The 6,000-nt window shown below is 44.8% G+C and overlaps 1 protein-coding gene across 1 annotated transcript in view; it reads right to left on the reverse strand.

Annotated features, from left to right (window-relative positions):
* Nucleotides 1–5,599, reverse strand: part of large1 (LARGE xylosyl- and glucuronyltransferase 1) — a 115,867-nt gene extending 110,268 nt beyond the window's left edge. The window contains exon 1 of the mRNA XM_034578588.1: nucleotides 5,039–5,599. The gene's annotated coding sequence lies outside the window, so the exon portion shown is untranslated. The remainder of the gene's footprint in view (nucleotides 1–5,038) is intronic.
* Between the last annotated feature and the right edge of the window lie 401 nt (nucleotides 5,600–6,000).

Below are 6,000 nucleotides of genomic sequence, written 5' to 3' on the forward strand. Positions count from 1 at the left end.
AGCCTGTGGCACTCATTCATTCGCTCACACGAAGTGATGGGAGCTCGAAAGAGAAAATCAAACCGTTGCCTACCTCCACATCTCCGCAGCCACTGCCTGGGGGGTGGGGGGGGGGGGCATGAATGTCACACTGTCGATTTCTGAAGCTGCAGACTATTTTCATTATCCATTTTTTCCTAATTATTTCTTTACAAGTAACAGGTTAATTATTCAGAAATGCCCCGAGTAAAAGATGTCCCCGAGTAAAAGAGGGCTCCTGCACATTCCACCCAACATTTTGGACTTAAAATGAACTCACATAATCAATTAATTGGCTGATTTATTCATTGTTTCAGCTCAGCATTAATCCATTTTCTGTTGATTGCTGAATTAATGTTTGTTTAAAGTTTAATTTGTTTCAGGCTTAAACACAACAACGGAATGCGATGACTGTTTACTCCGGGCTCGTCAGCAAGTGGGCAGCACAAGTCGGTTAATTCAAATCAGACTGCGTCACAATCTGTAACACTTCATATAGTACAGCTCTGAGCATGGAAATGGAATAATGAATAAATCCATGCTTCCTAATGACAAATCTACCCTGGTAACGGCAGCAGCATCAGAGGAACTCCGAGCCCTAATAAAAGGAAATGTTGTGTCCTAATTCATTGTTGTCCAGGGTTCCCTTCGGTTCAGTGAAATGCTTTGATAGTCCACATGCAGGAGCAGTAATATGACACGGTGGTGTTTTCCCTCCTCGGTTCAGTGAGGAGACAAATCCAGAGACGGAGCGATTCAGCCACCCGCTGTCCGACAATGACTACATTCAACATGTCACAGCGGCGGGCAGCGTGACTCCTGGATCTCACTTGACGGTCTCCGGATCAAAAACGCGCCTCCCAATCAGCATCGTCAGACAGACAGCAGTCCATTTCAGAGTGTGAACGGATCTCCGGCAGAGGGGGGGGCATTAAACTCCCCGAATATCTACAGTGATTACATCGTGATAAGTGCATCACCTGGAATGGGACTGCCGGGCCTGAATGGGGTAAATCAATGAGGCATTGGACAGAGCAGGCTTGTTTTGCTGTCCCCCCCCCCCCCCCCCACAGTAAGTCAGCCTCCATGCCCATTAATGAAGACAAACTGACATAATACTGATATACTATGTATCCACTCAGATGGAGATGTTGATTGTCGATAGACTGTTTAGAGATTATCGACTCATTATGGCCAAGTGTCAAAATCTATTGTGACGGATGAGCTGCTCTGAACCTAAGCTGAAGGTTGAGCATAGCGTTATGAATATGCTGCTACATTTGATGTTGATTCAAGCTGTTCAGTCATAGTCAGAACTCAAAATTCTGATTTCACCAAGACTTGGGTCTGTGTAACTAAAAACATTTGAGATGCAGCAATGGGATCATAGATGTTTCTTTATAGTTAAAATGCAAAGGGTTTGGTGATAGCAATGAAATTTGATCCAAAACAGCAAATATTAAATATTTATAGTTTCATAAATATGACAATTTAATGACTAAATCATATATAACTTTACTTAATCACTTATTTGACAAAGAGTTACCATTTAAAAAAGCATCATTGTTAAATTATCTTAAAATTGAATCCTACTCTGGTATGGTCTGGTCAATATGCGATTACAATTTTGAGACATAAGGTAAGGCCGGTGCATTTTTCTCCAGGGGGCACCTAAACCAAACTCCAATATATACATACACCAAAAGTCAAGAAAACATGTATCAGGGCCCTTGCACTATTTTGCCAAAACATTGTCTTTGATAGAGAAGAGAATTTAAATGAACCTATTAATTAGCATTGAGTGAGTAACTGTTGGAGCTATTTACTGTTGTCTTTAGTAAAACAGTCACTCTTCCTGAGGAAATTGCAAGACCTTTTCAAATGATAATAATAATTTACTTCACACACACACACACACACACACACACACACACACACACACACACACACACACACACACACACACACACACACACACACACACACACACACACACACACTATTTTTGTTGTTAATATCCTGTTCATTTCCAATTATCATTGTTATTACCATTGTTGTTCTTACTATTATTATTGGTGGGTTGGTTTATTAGTTTGTTTGTTGTACAATTTTATGGCCATGTCTGCCAATAAGGTTTCATTGACTTGGACATAAAACTTGTTTTCCACCACATAGACTATTACGTCAAGCAAAATTCAAGTGCTCACTTATCCTTTACTTTACTTCACGACCACACAAGAATGTTCTGATTTGCCACAGCGGGCAGGAGGATTAAACCCAAGCTACCTAGCAGAAGTGCCAAGGTAACGTTAGTGTCCAAAAAAGCTAGCCAGCAGCGCTCGTGAGCTAAATTTAGCATCTGGGCACTGCGTGCAACAGGCAGATCTGTGTTTCTCCCAAGTAACGGTGGTGTTTTCTCTAAAACGACAGTGTAGCCTAAAGTATACACAAAACATCACTGTGTCTGACTGCTACTCACTGCTTCTTTCTTAAATTGTCAGTAATTTGATTGTGTAAAGAAACTACACTGTTGAATGCTTCACACACTGCAACTGATATGGAGAGACATTACTGTGGCATCACAGGCTCATTGCAGTTCCATAGCTGAGCACTGGTTTGTAAGACTGGGAATTGTGTGGCGCTGTGTCATACTCTGCCAACATGAATACTTAACATTGAGCGTAGAAGAAATCGACACCCATCGGTGTTACACTATTGAAAACATAAAACGTCTTTAAAAGTTTTAAAGATGTTTTTGTGTCCATGATAATTTTCCCATCAGCCTTAAATGCACCCCCTGCAAATTCAATACTTTACAGTAAATGTATGGTCAATTTGAATAAATAAATAATATAATGGTGCTTAACAGTGTATTTAAATAGTTGTAATGTAATGTTTGTATTTGCTGAGCTGAATTAACATTTGATTTGGGTTTGTGGTGAATCATCAACATGTACATTGACAGTAAAGAGGACCATGATGCCAGCTGATCAGGGCAGAGCTTCTCTCAAATATACTTATTTTCAACGACTTAACTGTGACCCTAGCCTTCGACTCAGCTCAAGGTCAACAACTCATTCCAGTGCCATTTATCAAGTATTTCCAGCTACAGAAGTATTGCGACACTACTGCATGCCCTGGTGCGAGTGTCTCCTTCTGCTGCCACCTGTTGGGTGGCGCTGTGGGGAACAGGGAACATTTTTCCCAACAACCTGACTGTCACGAAAAGTAGATGTGGAATACTATGTTTGCCGACAGCAACAGACAAACTATTATTTTCAGTTGACAAGCCTGTGTGTTTCTAGTTTGTGGAGACATGCATCATTACAGCTGGACATGACAAAAATATTGAAACAATCACTGAAGCACAAAAATACTTTTTTTTCAATGTCCTACAATGAAACAAACAAATACACACCAACCAGCCATTGTTGTATGTCGGACCACTGTGTGTTTGCAAGCCCTACTGGAGGTGACAACTTGTTTGAGCGAGTTGTTTTGGCTAAAACCTGCTGCGAGCAGCATTGTCATCATCAGCATCCTCATCACTACCATCTGACATCAAATGCCTTGCCAAAGAGAGGCAGTTCAGTTGGTGTATTGAATGTTCAAATTTTAATTACGGCCCGCAAAGGATGTTATAAAAGCTGGAATGGGCCTTAATAGGAAAATGGTTCCCCAGACATCCTAAGTCTTGTATGGAGGAGAGGGAATGTGCATGTACAAGGGTCAGGTTAGAAATGCCTGACCAATCAGTAACTATAGACAAGGTAGAACATTTTAAATCCACATTTTATAGTATGTTATAATCAACTCACTACCTTTATGATATTAAACATGTCATTTATATACAAGTCATTTCAAAATTACTTTTCAGTTATAATATCTATGATTTTTCTCATGTGGGGAGTGGTAGGGCAGCGTCCTATCTCCCCCTATCATTCTTCCATCACTTAAATTAATCAATAATTATGACTGATTAAATCACCATTACTGAACTCTGGTGTAGTTTGTAGTGTTGAAGTGTTTTGTTTGCCTCAGTTCTAGTACCTTGGTGCATTATAAGAAAGAAACCATTATAAAGTAATGAAACCTAACCAGGTCGATGTTATTTTTTTAGGTTTTTGGGTTGTTGTTTTTTCCCCTTGTTTTTCAGACAAACTGAATCGATGCTGGCCTTTCAGAGGACACTGCCGAACGGGCTGTTAAGATGTTGATTCAATAGGAAAAAAACGATGGAAGTTTTTAATAAGCTTGTATTAAATTAACTTATCTTACAACTCGAGTTTGTTTGGTCTTGGCAACATATAAATTGTGGTCACAAGGACATTTGTAAACAATTTTAGAATGTTAGGATATATTACATAGAATTCCTAATCTGCAGAATTAGTTGCTAAAAGGGGGGGGGGGGTAAAAAGCAGGTGTAAGCTCCCCCATGTGTCATTATTAATATCCCCTGTGTTACTACTGTCTGTGTACAACTGTTGCCTCTCAGCTCCCTCCACCGTTGTGTGCGGCTGCCGAGACGAAGTGGACAGGGACGAGCATTAGCATACTTATCAAAGACATCAAAGACCACTTGTCCACATTTCTCCAACACGGGGGAGACGAACTGCGTCAGCGGGGGGGGGGAACTCTGAGGGTTTGACCGAGTCCCGCTGCTCATCCTCTGCCCCTCCGTTAGCCACTGAGGTTTATGGGGGATTAAAAGGACCGTTATCCCCCTGGTTTCTGCAGGATGGGAGATAAAGCCTCATTCTGCTGCATTACTGCCTGCGCTCTGACTCATGTACACGCACACACACACACACACACATATATATATATATATATATATATATAAATATATGGAGATCGAAGCACAAGGACTTTCTAAGGTTACCACAAGTGAACAGACACAACACAGAGCGGTGCCCGAAACACAGCCGGGGACGGGCGGTCGGAAGCGGCCACAGTGGGACTGGGTGAGGTGAGGTCGCTCCGGCTGCTCAGACGCGAGTATCTGCGGCTTCCACTTTACCTGATGCGGGGGGTGTGGGGGGGGCTTCAAAACTGCTGCCGGTCCGATGCTCCGGTCAAAATAAATCCGCGCTCGCGCAACCCAGGAGCGGCTCTTTCACGCGGACACCAGCTGCGTGCGGCTCGGTCGTGTAAGCGGCTCCTCATGCGCAAAACCAGACGGAGCTCCGCCGCGGACTTCTTCCGTGGAGTTGGAGCGCTGTCTGGTTGTTTACGAGCCCCGGCAGTTAGCGGCGGCTACCGGCAGCAACAAGCCGGGCCCCGGCGCGTCTCCTCCGGGCGGCTTGGAAACACTCAAATCCCTCGATGTGTTGTGTGGCTGCGTCGCCACGGAGCAGATCCAGCGGGTCAAGCAAGGCAGGCGACACGCAGCCCGGGGAGGGGAGTGGGGAGGGGGGGGACACACACACACACACAGAGGCCTCGGCGGCAGGAGCACGGACACTCGGTCTGTGCTGCCACTGACGCTCGGCTACTCAAAACGCGTTAGGAGCGCGCGGGGGGTGAAAGTGTGCATCGCCTCCGCGGTGGTTTTCCTCCATCAGCCCGGGTCCTGCCTGTGTCTGAGAGCTCGGCCTCAACACAGCAGCTCTTTCTTCCTGACAAGCGGCCAATCACGGCGCGGCGCTCAGGGGCGGTGGGAGGGAGGAGAACGAGGAGCGGATCGTTCACCGGTCCGGAGCCTGGAGCGGACTCACCGGGCGGACCGGGCGTCCGAGCGCACCGAGGGCCGCTCCGAGGGTCCGGGGAGAGCCGCCAACACGCCTTCCGTTAAATACACCCCAAGGATCGGCGCCCTGTGTGCACAACATCCCCGAAATGTCAGAGGTATTAAGAGTGGACAGGGTCATTACCCAAGAGATTAGGCACAGATGCAGGAGTCGCCCCCGAAGCCATTCATTTCAGTTTAATATTAATCAATAAATCAAATTACCACAAAAGGCTCCACACAGTGAACTCCGG

Source organism: Hippoglossus hippoglossus, chromosome 23 (genome assembly GCF_009819705.1).
Source record: "Hippoglossus hippoglossus isolate fHipHip1 chromosome 23, fHipHip1.pri, whole genome shotgun sequence".
Lineage (NCBI taxonomy): Eukaryota > Metazoa > Chordata > Actinopteri > Pleuronectiformes > Pleuronectidae > Hippoglossus > Hippoglossus hippoglossus.